General features: G+C 35.1%; 1 pseudogene; it reads left to right on the top strand.

Moving 5' to 3' along the window:
* Window positions 1-13,837, top strand: part of LOC149554334 (wall-associated receptor kinase 17-like) — a 225,611-nt pseudogene that overhangs the window by 156,873 nt on the left and 54,901 nt on the right.

Raw genomic sequence — 13,837 nt, 5'->3', positions numbered from 1 at the left:
TAAATAGTTCATAATATTAGAGAAGGGATCTCCTTACTAATAGATGTTTGATAATCTTCATAGATTTGTCATAGATCCTCTAATTATTGTTTTTAAAAGAGATCCAAAAAGTAAAAACACATGTAGTAATAGCCGATTACACATGTACTAGTAGTCAAACATTTTTTAGCTTTGTTCAACTTGTTTGTTTGGTGATTGACCAATTTGTTAACCACTATTGGGACATTAGATAAAGGCTACTAAGAAATTTAACTATAAGTACTGCTATTTTTTGTGAGTGACTATTGGTGTATGAACACACTGGGTTCTGGGTGAACTTTTTGAAAAGGCACTTTTGGACCACTTTACACTCCAAAATCCCTATAGAGTGATCTGTGAATACCCAAAAGTCAAATCCTTAAATTTAATCTCTTCACTCACCTGTGGAGGTACACTGAAAAATTTAGTAAAATATGCCTTAAGGTTTAGGAGTTCAAGGTGCATAAAGTTAGCCTGAGTGACTACATGGGATCTTTTCCTAGTTATTTGATTTTGAATCTGCACATGGGACAATAATATTGGTCTACCTCACATTCTTGTGGGAAGAACCTAATTGTACTACAAATGAGGTGTACTTACTGATGTAGGGTTTCCACTTGACATAGTGCAAGGCAGGAGAATCTCCAAAGGAGATGTCCTAGCCCCCAAAAAATAATCAGAGAGAAAAATATAAATAATAACATAGATATTTAGATCCACACAAATGCCAATTCTCATAATAGAATCATAATATTTACATCCAACATGCCTCGCTGTAAGACCTTCTGGGTTATGGCCAAATACATAAGCAAATACAATAGTACTTATGCAAGACCTCACAAGATCTAATCTCCTAACTAGTCTAGATCCACACTAGTAGAAAATTCAACAAAAATCTAAACTTGTGCTCCTAAGCCACCAAGCAACCTTCTTGTTTCGCAAGCTGCGACTACTAGCTCTTCTCAAACTTCTCTCCTCTTCACATCCTCTTCTCCAAGATGGATCATTATAACTTAAGATTCCAAAAGACCCCCTAGTTATACCCAACTAATCCACAAGTCATCCTAGAAAGTTACAAATGAAATAAACTCTTACATTAAATACACATTGAGCCACAAGTTAGCCTACAATAGATATTCAATACCAAATGCCATAGAAGGCTTACAACATTCATCAAATACACATGTAGAAAAAATAACCAAGACCCAAATCGATCCATACAAACTCTGACAATCAATCCATGTCATGATCTCAATCCTCATGCAATAAATACACCAAGTCAACCAAGAAAATCCATGAGAACTCCATCCCACAAGCCACACTGATGAGCGTCAACAACCACCAACCAAGCACTGTCGAACTCCTTCAAGAATTGTAGATAAAAATAGTACATGTTGAGAAACACTATATGTCAAGAAATAATATATGTCGAGCTCCTTTAGTGACTAATCTGCTTCAGTGACCAAGCACCTCAACCAACACTACACCTAGTAACGATCGAGCACCACTCCTTTGGTGATCGAGTCCTCAACTCCAAAGCCAAAATCCCTCCAACATGTAGCATTACTAACTACCCTAGGATGCTTCTACATTAAACACCCTAGGTGTAAAAATATGTTCTTAGTAGCTAGAAGAACATCTTCTAGGATTCAACACATAAATTCCAAACTGGTTCTTCTTACACATGTCCTCAAAGTCTTCAACTTGGTCACTCTTTCCCTTGTTCCACTTTTGCTTCATCACATCCATCCTTGGTGTGCCACAAATTTTCTTTCTACATTGATCTCTAACCCTCTCAAAATCCTTCAACTCAACTTGGCTACCAATACCCAGGTTCCTTCTACCAAGTTCTTCATTCTAGAAAGGAATCAAGGAATGCTTCCTGCCACCTTTCTCAATAGTAATCACATTCTTGACACATTCATGCATAGCCCTTGAATAATATTGCTAAGGTCTACTAAGCAATATGTAACAACTACTCATGCCCATAATATCACACAACACTTGAGGCTTATACTACCCAATTTGAAAATCAACAAGGCACTGCTCCCTCACTTCCAAAGCATGATCATCTTGTAACCAACCAATTCTATAAGGACAAGGATGTCTCATTCTCTTCAAACCACTTGTCCCTATACCATCTCCTCAACAAAAAGTTTATCAGTACTACCACCATCCACAATCACATTACAAATTTTACCACTAGACTTACAATTAGTCCTAAACAAATTACTCCTTTGATAAGGTTCCAATGCCTTCTTACCAAATAGTACTCGTTGAGCTAGCAAGTTCTCTCCTTCCTTAGGTTCATTGACATGGGCTTCAACTTCATTCACCACAAAGCTCTCATGTTAGTAGCCTTAAGTGAACACTCCTATTACCTTTAAAGGAAACCTTACCCATCCTCTTCCTCAACTCAACAGTTTTTGGTTCATCTTTTGCAATCGGTTTATCCTTTTTTGAGTGATCTTACTTCTCTTTTCCTTGGGAACTTCCTTGATTTCTCATCTTTAACTTGTCTTCTACCTTGAGAGCCTGATGATAAGCATCCTCAACTAAATACATCTTCAACATATTAGCCTCATCTTGAATATTGAATCTCAAACCATTAATGTACAAAGCTACCTTCTCCTTAGGCAATTCTCTATATCCAAACCAGATAGTTACCTTATATAATTCCTACATATAATCCTTCACATAAATATCCTCTCTAATAAATATCCTTCTCATTCAGATTTTGCAACCTCTTAATCAACTCAAGTTCATAATCAACAGGAATGAACTTAGACTTCAGTTTTGTCACCATCAATCTCCAATGAGTGATCTTCATTTCACCTTCCTCTTCTCTATCGCTTTGCAATTCTTTCCATAAAAGAGCAACATGCCCTTTCAGCTTAGTCTGTGCCAACCTCACTCTAAGAGGATCTCCAATATTGTCTAATGTAAAGTAGTCTTCCAATTCAATAATCCAATCAATCAAGTCTTCAGGATTCAAAGTACCTAAGAAATTAGAAACCTCCATTTAATGCTCCAACTTCAACTGAGATCTAGATCAAGTAAATTGAACAACCCTATCTTCCATAGGTCTCTCCACATGATTAGTTCTATCCTCACCACTTTCTCTAGCAACCTTGAATTCTTCAACGACTTCCTTATAATTGTCTTCAGTACCATGCTAAGGTACACTAGCAATAGCCCCCATGATCATATTCTTCAATGACTCCATCTCAAATCTGATTTTTTTAAAACCTTCTCTGAGATCCTCACTTCCACAAAATCGCAAAGGTCTTCAATCGCCATAGGGTCCAATCTTCTTAGATGCATCTTCTAAGATCTTTGTAAACCATTTGCAAAAAATCCACAAGACTAACTAGATCCTCATCATGATGATCTTCACCCAAGTTCCTAGTGCAAACTGCCTCAACTTTGATGATCTATCTACATGCTCTAATACCACATGATGTAGGGTTTCCACTTGATGCGTTGCAAGGTAGGTGAATCCCCAAATGAGATGTCCTAGCCCCTAGCAAATAACCACACATCAAAATATACACAATAACATAGATATATAGATAAACACAAATGTAAATTCTCATAATAGAATCACAAGATTTACATCTTACATGCCTGACTATAAGGCCTTCCGGGTTATAGCCAAATAAATAAGCAAATACAAGAGTAATTCTCCAAGACCTCACAAGATCTAATCTCCTAGCTAGTACAGATCCACACACTATTGGAAACTCCAAGAAGAATCTAAACTTATACTCACAAGCCACCAAGCAATCTTCTTGTTTCCCAAGTTGGAGCTACTAGTTCTTCTCAAACTTTGCTCCTCTTACACATCGTCTTCTCCAACCTGGATCATTATGACTTAAGACTCCAAAAGACCATCTAGTTATACCCAACTAAGCCACAAGTTAGCCTAGCAAGTTACAAATTAAATAAACCATTACACTAAATACATGTTGGGCCACAACTCAACCTAGAACAAATATTTAATACCAAATACCATAGAAGGCTTACACCATTCATTAAATACACCTAAAACAAATAACCAAGAACCAAAGAGGTCCATACAAAATCCCATGATCAATCCACATCATGATCTCAATCCTCATGTAATAAATGCACCAAGTTAACCAAGTAAATCCATAGTAATTCCATCCTACAAGTTGTACTAATGAGCATTAGTAACCACCATCCAAGCATTGTTGAACTCCCTCAAGCATTGTCGAATAACATAGTACATGCCAAGCAACACTATATGTCGAGTAATAGTATATGTTGAGCTTCGTTAGCGATCGAGTCCCTTCAGTGACCGAGCAACTTAGATAACACTACACCCAGTAACGACCGAACACCAGTCCTTTGGTGACCGAGTCCTCAACTCCAAAGCCAAAAATCCCTCCAACACATAGGATTACTAACTACCCTAGGATGGTCCTGCATCACTTACCCTACCCCTTATAGGATTCTAACTTGTATCCTCTCTTTCAAGAGTGTAATTTCTCTACCACTATGTCAACACCTTAGTTGAACGTATTTTAATAATAGAGCAAAAATTCAAGAGTTGAACATATTTTAATAGTTTTTATAATATCATGCTCAACTACTAGATGCTCTTCCCTAATGTTGTTGCATTGACAAAACTACTATAGTTAATCCATCCTCACTAAAATATATCTATAGTTCTACTCCAAACCATGATTGTTAACCCAATCTTAACACCAAACCCTAACCTTGATTGTAATAATAAATCTATAGTTAACTCTAACCCTCATGCTCACCCTTAGCACGATAAAACCTATACCATACAATGGTAAATTTGACCATGATATAAATTTTAAACCTAATGGTATTATAAAACTTTCCCTAAGCATACTTGTACTCTTGACCATGACTATTAATCCAACCTTAACACTACACCCTAACTATAAATCTACTCTAACCATTACTATTAACCTAACCTTAACCCTAAACCATTATCATGATCATTATAATAATTCCAAACCAAACGAGAAAGATATAGTTTACTCAATGATTGGCTTTTAACCCTAAAGATGACCTTAACCATTATATAACCTATACCCCAATGGTAACTCTAACCATGATATAAATTAAAACCCTAAATTCTAACACTTATCATATTAATCAATTCAATGTGTAATACAAATCATCACTACTAGAATTGTATCCATAATACAATTAGTTATTCAATGTGATAGGCACGTTGTAACTGCTACTAGCTAATATATAGTCTATATGTAAAATACGTTGAGATGCATTGAGGCACTAAATTTTTTCATCATTCACTTTTGATATACATTAAAAAAAGTTAACGCCTCAATGCATCTCAATGTATTTTACATATAGAGTAGATATCCCTTAATCATTGCTCTTAAAAGAGCTCCAAAAAATGAAAACACATGTACTAATAGATAATCATTATATAGCTTTTATAGTTGGTGATTGACCAATTTGTGTACCACTATTGGGACATTTCATAAAGACTACTAAGACATTTAACCACAAGTACTGGTGTTTTTGAGTGAGCGACTATTGGTGCATGAACATAGTGGGTTATGGGTGAACATTTTAAAATGACACTTTTGGACCACTTTGTGTTTGACAATCTCTATGAAGAGATCCATGAATACCCAATAGAAAAAGGTTTAGCTTAAAGCTCTTCACTCACTTGCGGAGGTATACCGAAAATCAACAAAATTTGTCTTGTAGTTTAGGAGCTCTAGGTTTACGAAGTTAGCTTAGGTAGCTACTGGGGCTTTTCCTCTAGTCATTTGATTTAGAGGCGGCATTTAGTGACAACAATATCAGCCTACCTTTGCATTTCTTTTGGGAAGCACCTAATTGCACTACAAATGAGATGTACTTACTCCACCGCCTTATAGGATTTTAACTTGTATTCTCACTTTCAAGAGTCCAATTTCTCCACCATTAGGCGAACACATTAGTTAAACACATTTCAACAATAGGGAAAGAATTGAACAATTAAACATTTTTAATAGTTGTTATAATATCATGCTCAACTACTACATACACTTCCCTAATATTGTGCCTTGACAAAAAGTAATAATATTATTATCATTTAACTTTAAAGTGATGTTCATTTTTGTACATCTAAATGAAAGACATAATGATGTTACAAAGAACATCTTTTGGGCTGAAACTTGGTCTTTGTTTTCATAAACAATGGGTGGTTGGATAGCTCCTAAACATTGTCTTTTTGTTTCTCGATTTCGTGTTGTCATTTTTTTTTTGCTACTAATTGAGGATTAAGTATGGGTCCTCCATTTACTCTACACATTAGTGCAAATGGGTAGATTAGTGGCTTCCTTAGTCAATTTTATTTGTTATTTCTGATTATCTTCTTTCTAATGTCATATTTTTTAGTGGTCATATTTTCTAGTTGCCTTTGACACTTTATGTTGAGAAGGGGACAAAAAGCTAGTATTAGTTTTATAACTCACAATTGAACTACGAAAGCTTAAATTTAATGAACTTTGAATCTACTTATAAGTATCCAAAGATGAATGAGATTAAATCTCTCAATCAAGCAAATAATTGAACTCCATTACTAATAGGCTAGTATTATGTTTGAAATATAAAAGGGGAGGAAGAAAAATAGAGAGAGAAAAGTGGGTATGAGATAGAGAATGGGAATATAATTAAAGATGGAATAAATGAAGATGGAGATGGAGATGAAGGATGGGAGAGATAAGGAGAGAATAAGAGGAGATATAGGGAGAAGATGGTATAGAGAGAGGGAGATATGTAGGGTTTACATAGACGAGCAAAGGAAAATATATAAAGAGATAGAGATAGAAATAGGAGAAAATAGGAATATAGAGAATAATAATAAATTATAAACAAAATATAGGAAAAGGACATGTGAAATCAAGTAGAACAGAACTGGTCGCTTGTCAGATGTGACGGGCTCGCATATCAACTTTCAATCTACGGCCAGCGACTTGCAAGCCTGTGCTAAGTTCTGAACCGTCGGATTGCAAACTTAGGACTTGTATCTCAAGTAAGGCCCAGTAGGCACTGCCTAGCAGACTTCTTAACCCGCGAGCATGCTGTGCTCTCCTTAAGTACCATAAGAGTCGGTTGCTTACCATTAATTTGGATGGCTTCAGAGACAATTATGTCCATTTGTAAACAGATGCAGTGGAAGGTCGTTGCCCTGATTCTTATTTGTTGCTGTTTGGCCACCCCTGCAGTCACACAATGCAATCCTGAATGGCGTGGATCCAAAAATGTCAGCTTTCGATTTTGGATATACGATTCAAGTTGTGGGCTGCCCGGATTTCAGATCAAATGCCCGCAGAAGGAGAATGGCAATTCGAGTCTATTTCTTGCCACTTACGTAAATTTGACAAAGACCAATCTTGAGATCCTAGATCTGAGCTACGCGGGTTCTCTGATAATAAATTCCACCGATTTCAATTTAATATTTAAAAAAATAGGAGGTCGAAAATAGCATTAAATTTTATTTAGACGTATGCTGTGTTGAAATGCACAGGATCCGTCTCTTCATTTGTGGCTGTCTCGTTAGCAGCGTCTGTCTTGGTTTGGTGGTTAAAGAAACACCACTTGAAACTTGTGGAGGCCAAGTATTTTCAACAGCTGCAACAATACATATCTTCCACAGTGGGGAGAGAAACCCTAAGGATGTTTTCTGCCAAGGAATTGGCGAAAGCGTCTAATAATTATTCAGATGAAATGATATTGGGAAGTGGTGGCTTTGGAACTGTATTCAAAGGCATTCTACTGGATGGTACTTCTGTGGCCATTAAAAAGTACAAGCAAGCTTTCAATGTAGAAGATGCCGACGACTTTCTTAATGAAGTTACAATTCTATCTCAAATCAATCATAGAAATATAGTGAAATTACTGGGTTGCTGCATCCAAACTAAATTTCCATTGTTGGTATCTGAATTTGTTCCAAACGGAACACTGTCTGAACATTTACAGTCAAAGGGAGGGTGTTTGCCTTGGGTGTCACGTCTGCATATTGCAATCGAGACCGCAGAGGCTTTGGCATATCTACATTCTGGAGCATCTCAACCCATTTTTCATCGGGATGTTAAATCGTCTAATATTCCTTTGAGTGAGACATTTTCTCCCAAATTTGCAGACTTTGGAATTTCTCGTCTCATCTCTACTTCCAATGACACACATCTCACAACAAATATAATGGGCACAAGGGGATACATAGATCCAGAGTACTTCCAAACATATCAACTCACGGACAAAATTGATGCGTACAGTTTTGGTGTTGTCCTGCTTGAGCTTATAACAGGTCTTGAACCACTGAGTGCAGAAAGGACTAGCGAGGATTGGAGCTTATCTAATATTTTTCTCTCTAGAGTCAACAACAATCGCCTCAGAGAAATCTTAGATAGCAAGGTATTGGAGGAGGATAACCAGCAACAGATGGAAGATGTTGGAATGTTAGCACGAGAATGTCTTCACTTGGAAAGGAGGAGAAGGCCGTCGATGAAAGAAGTCGTGGAGGAACTTTTGAGGGTAAGAGGCGGTGCAAGAAAGAAAAGAGTCCGTGAGAGTGTGGAGTGTGATGATGTAGTAGTTGAGCAGACAGGCATTTCTGTAGAAGCATCCCAAACATCATACAAATTCAGGAGTCACACTTTTCCATCTTCAGTTGAGAGTACATGAGAGGAAACATTCACTGCACTGATTGAGATGTCAACCAGGTCCGAACAAGTGAGTTCAAAAGAGAGTATTTCTAGTCTATTTAACACACTGCAGTCTGCTAGGTTAGAATAAATATAATAGGGCTTGCAATAGATTAAATGAAACCATTCAATTAGAAAGCATACTTTACCATACTTTCGCGTGATGGTTAAATTTTATAGTGATTATACTGGGTTATGTAAAATAAAAGAATGTTTCTTAGAGTTTCTGTTGGATAGATTTTACAAACAAATTTAACTGTTATCAGTTGTTTTTCCTATTTATATTTTGTAACTTAGATGAATAATAAGTAGGAGATAATTTCCACAGCCAGTCAAATTGTGATATTGCTAGTAGGATTAAACTGTGTGATTTTTTGAGTCAAACTCATTGACCCATGTTTCATGAGTAGTGATTCAACAAGAATCCATCTCTCATGAGAATAAATGGAACACTTAGCACTCATTGGATCTAGGTCCCGGTGCTTCACCCCTGTGAGCATCACCTAGATCCAATGAGTGCTAAGTGTTCCATTTATTCTCATGAGAGATGGATTCTTGTTGAATCACTACTCATGAAACATGGGTCAATGAGTTTGACTCAAAAAATCACACAGTTTAATCCTACTAGCAATATCACAATTTGACTGGCTGTGGAAATTATCTCCTACTTATTAATTGATGAGCTTAAGGGGCTTTCTAATAAATGGTTCATAAGGCACAATACTTGGTGAAGGTTTTGCAAATGGGATTGCAAGCTTTGGGTTTAACCATGGAGGAAACTTTGTAGTTAAGTGCGCTCAGGCTGGAGTAGTACTGGGATGGGTGACCTCCCGGGAAGTCCCGGTGCTTCACCCCTGTGAGCATCACCTAGATCCAATGAGTGCTAAGTGTTCCATTTATTCTCATGAGAGATGGATTCTTGTTGAATCACTACTCATGAAACATGGGTCAATGAGTTTGACTCAAAAAATCACACAGTTTAATCCTACTAGCAATATCACAATTAGATGAATAAGTTGAAGCTACCATAGTCTATAATTTTTTAATAGATAAGAGACAGGTTAAAAATGAAATGCTTTTGTTATTTTAGATGTAATACATATTTCTATGCCTATGGGAAAACATGGTTACCACAGCCTCTGCTGCTCATCTAGCTTTTAATAGATTTTATGTCAACTATGCTCATATTATCTACAATCCAAAGGGACTCTAAAAATAAGAGCAGATGTCAGTCTTGCTGTGCAGTAGTTTGAAGCATGCAAAGAACATGGGATTTTTGTTTATTGATTTCTCGAGTATGACAAAGAGCGGCAGTCATGTCTAATGATAATAAATTTCATATGGGTTTTATATGTAAATATAAATGTATAAATGCACAACATTTTGGGTAGAGTTTATTTTATTTTATCTGTATTCTTTTGATCACTGTTCTATTGTTTTTACTCTGTTTCCTCTGCCTCTTGCCTTCAGAATGGAAGACCTGTAAACTGCGTGACAAACAGATAAAAAGGTGATTTCAATACCCAGAAAGATTAGTTCATATTGAATACCACATTTAAAATAAAATAAAGTAAAAACTTCAAAATTCAATCTATGTGGCAACATATTTTAGATTATAAAGGAATGCAAGCTTTATTTGTTGATGTTCTATCACTGAGCTATTGGACCTTACAAGACTAGCCCATCTTTGGATAGAATTATTTCAAACAACCTCTATAAGCCTCAAACAATCAAACCGAAATCTATAAGCTAGTAGGGACAATCAGAAGATTTACCATGCATTTTAATTGCATCAGTTTTATAGTATTTAATGGAATCTCTCCTTGCTCTATATACTAATAACGAATGTCTGGATTACCAAGGGGAAAATTGGTATAATGCAGATCATTATGATGATTACTACCACTTGATGTTCTGTTAAGCTAAGTAAAATAGCATGGACTCTCATTTGTACAAACAAACCAAGTAGCAAATCTAGTAAAACAATTGAATTTATAGTTATTCTTATACCCAAAGAAGAATCGATGTGGAATAAAAGAATTGAAGTACGCACAACTTCAAATCAATGGCCAGTTTGAAGATGCAACCTCTAGAAAAATGTTTCAAACAATTGACCCTACATTTGGGGTTTTCATTAGCCATGTTGTTGAAGGTGTTGTGGAAGATGTGGATAGAGCTTTAAAATCAAAGTATTCAAGGAATGAAGTTCAGTTGGTGTATCATTTCAATATTATCAACTCTTTTTTGTGTTCTCTGTTCAATTTTGTTCTTTTATTTAATACGTAGTAGAACCATTTGTCTCTAATTTGCAACTAGGACTAGAGCCTCTATGTTGAACCTTGAACATTTATACATGATAGAATCCATGATGAATATGTAGAAAAAAACAATGCTCAGCGTTTAAGTCATGTTGTTGTTGATACCTATAAAATGGGTGTACAACAATGTGCTCATATTGATGAGGATCAATATAACAAAGTTATGCATTATATAAATGTGTGAAACTCTCATTAAACATGGGAAGCGTATTGGGACTAGGGCTTCTCTTTTCATAGATGTTTACACTTGCATACCTATAACTATAGATGAACATTGTTCTACACGATGGCATGCCCTATTCTTATCTATTATTTGAAAATTAAAACATAACTTATATTTAATCTAAAGAAAATTAGATATATATAAACTGATGTTTTTCTTATTTTCTACAAATATATTATATTTTTAAGCTATTCATTATGTTTTTAAAAATATTGGTATACTTATTATCTTTATCATATTTGAAAGAAAATAGTTTGTAAGATGGTCTAATAGTTTTATTTTCTTTTCTTTTCATCAATAAAAATAATTATTGTTCTAACGTCAAGAGGGAAGCTTTATTTATTCTATAATTTTTTTCATTATTTATTTATTTATTATTTATTTTTCTTTGATATAAAGAATTATAGGGAAGTTTGGTTTGAGAGTGTTCAAATAGTTTATTTGATAATTTATTTTTCCTTCCTTTCTTATTTCTAGAAAAGTATCATCTGCATACAAATTTTAGAATTACATTTTTATTATTCTTTATTAGTTCTATTCTCTCGATTAATTAGTTCAACCCTTTAATATTGGATTCCTTCAAATCTACTTGTAGAACTTTCTTATCTAAAAAAATGACTTAACTAATAACCTCAAAGATAAGATACCAACTTAAATAATACCAATAAATCTCATAATAAAGAACTAATTACATATGACATCTATCAAGGCCTTAAAAATTATAGATGCCTGAGATGGCTATGATATATAAAGTGAGAAAATGAGGTAGATGGAGAAGTGATCTACCATACTTTACCATGAGATATCATGTATAAGATACGATAGCATGTAACATACAAACAAAATAATGACTTAAAAAAAATGGCATGACATACTGGATACTTAAAAGAAAGATAAAAGATAATATCAATTAGTTAAGAATTGTGTAGATAATAGCATTACGGATTGGCACTCGACCAAGAGAACCAATAGTTCATTAAAACCATGAAACGTTGAACAAAGCAGCTATAATTTCTGGCTAGACTGACGACTATTCTACGAACTAGTGGCCGCTGCTCTCTTTCCTCCTACGTATGCCATTACTTTTCTTCTTCAAACCTTATTATCACTATAATTGATGCTTGAAGAGGTGGCACGTAGCATCTAGAAATATTGTCCATAAATTTTGTTTTGACTTTTCTGTGTGAATTTTTGACCATGTTTTCAGTAATAATAAATTCTACGCATTTCCTCTGAACAGTGTTTATATTGTCATTTTAAATCCTGTAACACGTCTCATCGTTTCTCATTATTCGTTTGATGGTTGGGGTCTATACTCCAACTCAATGAAAAGACTCGTGTAAATTTCCACACGCTTTCAAGAAAAAAATATCTCTCCTATTGTAAGAACCAATCCTACAACAAGATTGCCAAATCATATAAAAATACTAAAAATGCGGAAAAACAATGTTACATTATTAAATATAGAAATTAGACAAGTCAAGCATCTAGTAGAGACAAAATAATTAATTAAGGTTAACAAGTTGTTAACTCATAACACAATGTTGTTTGTCATCATGAATATACATTAAGTCAATGAGCAATTCAACATATTATTAAATTGTTAATTTGTTTGTGTAAATATTACATTATGTGAACTATGGGTAAAATAAATGTGTATACATCACTTGTCCATGACGTATATGAATAATAGTTCTTAAACAACTTATAAGTTACAATATCTGATAACCAGCATTACATCAATAAAATGATACCATACATCATCGCTAACATGAAGTTACAAGGCCATATGAAAAGTTTTTTAACTTGACAGGTTCTTTGAAGTGTATTTAGTCTCCAAAGCCTTCAGACGTTGTCCATTTGCTAACTAAGACTAGAGTGTGGCCTAGGCTCTTTTACCTCGCCAACCCCGGAGTGTTTACTCCCTCGAGATTCTTTCTGACATGAAGAATACCCCGACCCTAGCACGAGAAGCCTAGCTTCCTGGAACAAGATGGATTCGGTGCAGCAGTGAAACCTACTACATATAAGCATGTGCCTAGCAGCTTATTCACGAAATGTGGCAAGGAAAAGAAAGAACACTACACATCTACCCATATGCAGTGAAAGAAAACTTGTAACATATCTACCCACATGTACATTTCTTTTAACTAATGTATATCTACACATATGCAAAATAAGAGTAAGCATAGTCACACACATATGCTACATGTCAGTAAACAATATACTTAAATGCATTGAATAAATGGCTTGGCCAAGCACTAAATTGTCAGAGTTCTGGAAAGGAGAGACAAAAGTATATTGAATCCTACTTATTAGAATCAGACAGGTTGAGAGAAGCAATACAATACATCCATCCCCACCCTCCCACTTGCCAAATTACACCCCACCACTAAGGAATTAAAACATCTCTCAGTCTATCAACCAGTATCATCTATCTAATACTAGTTCCACTGTTTCTAGAATTGCTAAAAAACTTGTTAAGATTAACATGAAATTGAAAGCATTCAACCATCAACATAAATGCAGTAAATGATGCATAAGAACTTTGCACA

Source organism: Cupressus sempervirens, chromosome 5, assembly GCF_028749045.1.
Source record: "Cupressus sempervirens isolate cs-2001-9-10 chromosome 5, ASM2874904v1, whole genome shotgun sequence".
Taxonomy (NCBI): Eukaryota; Viridiplantae; Streptophyta; class Pinopsida; order Cupressales; family Cupressaceae; genus Cupressus; species Cupressus sempervirens.
Note: the sequence above shows the minus strand (reverse complement) of the source record. Positions and strands in the feature narration are given on the sequence as shown.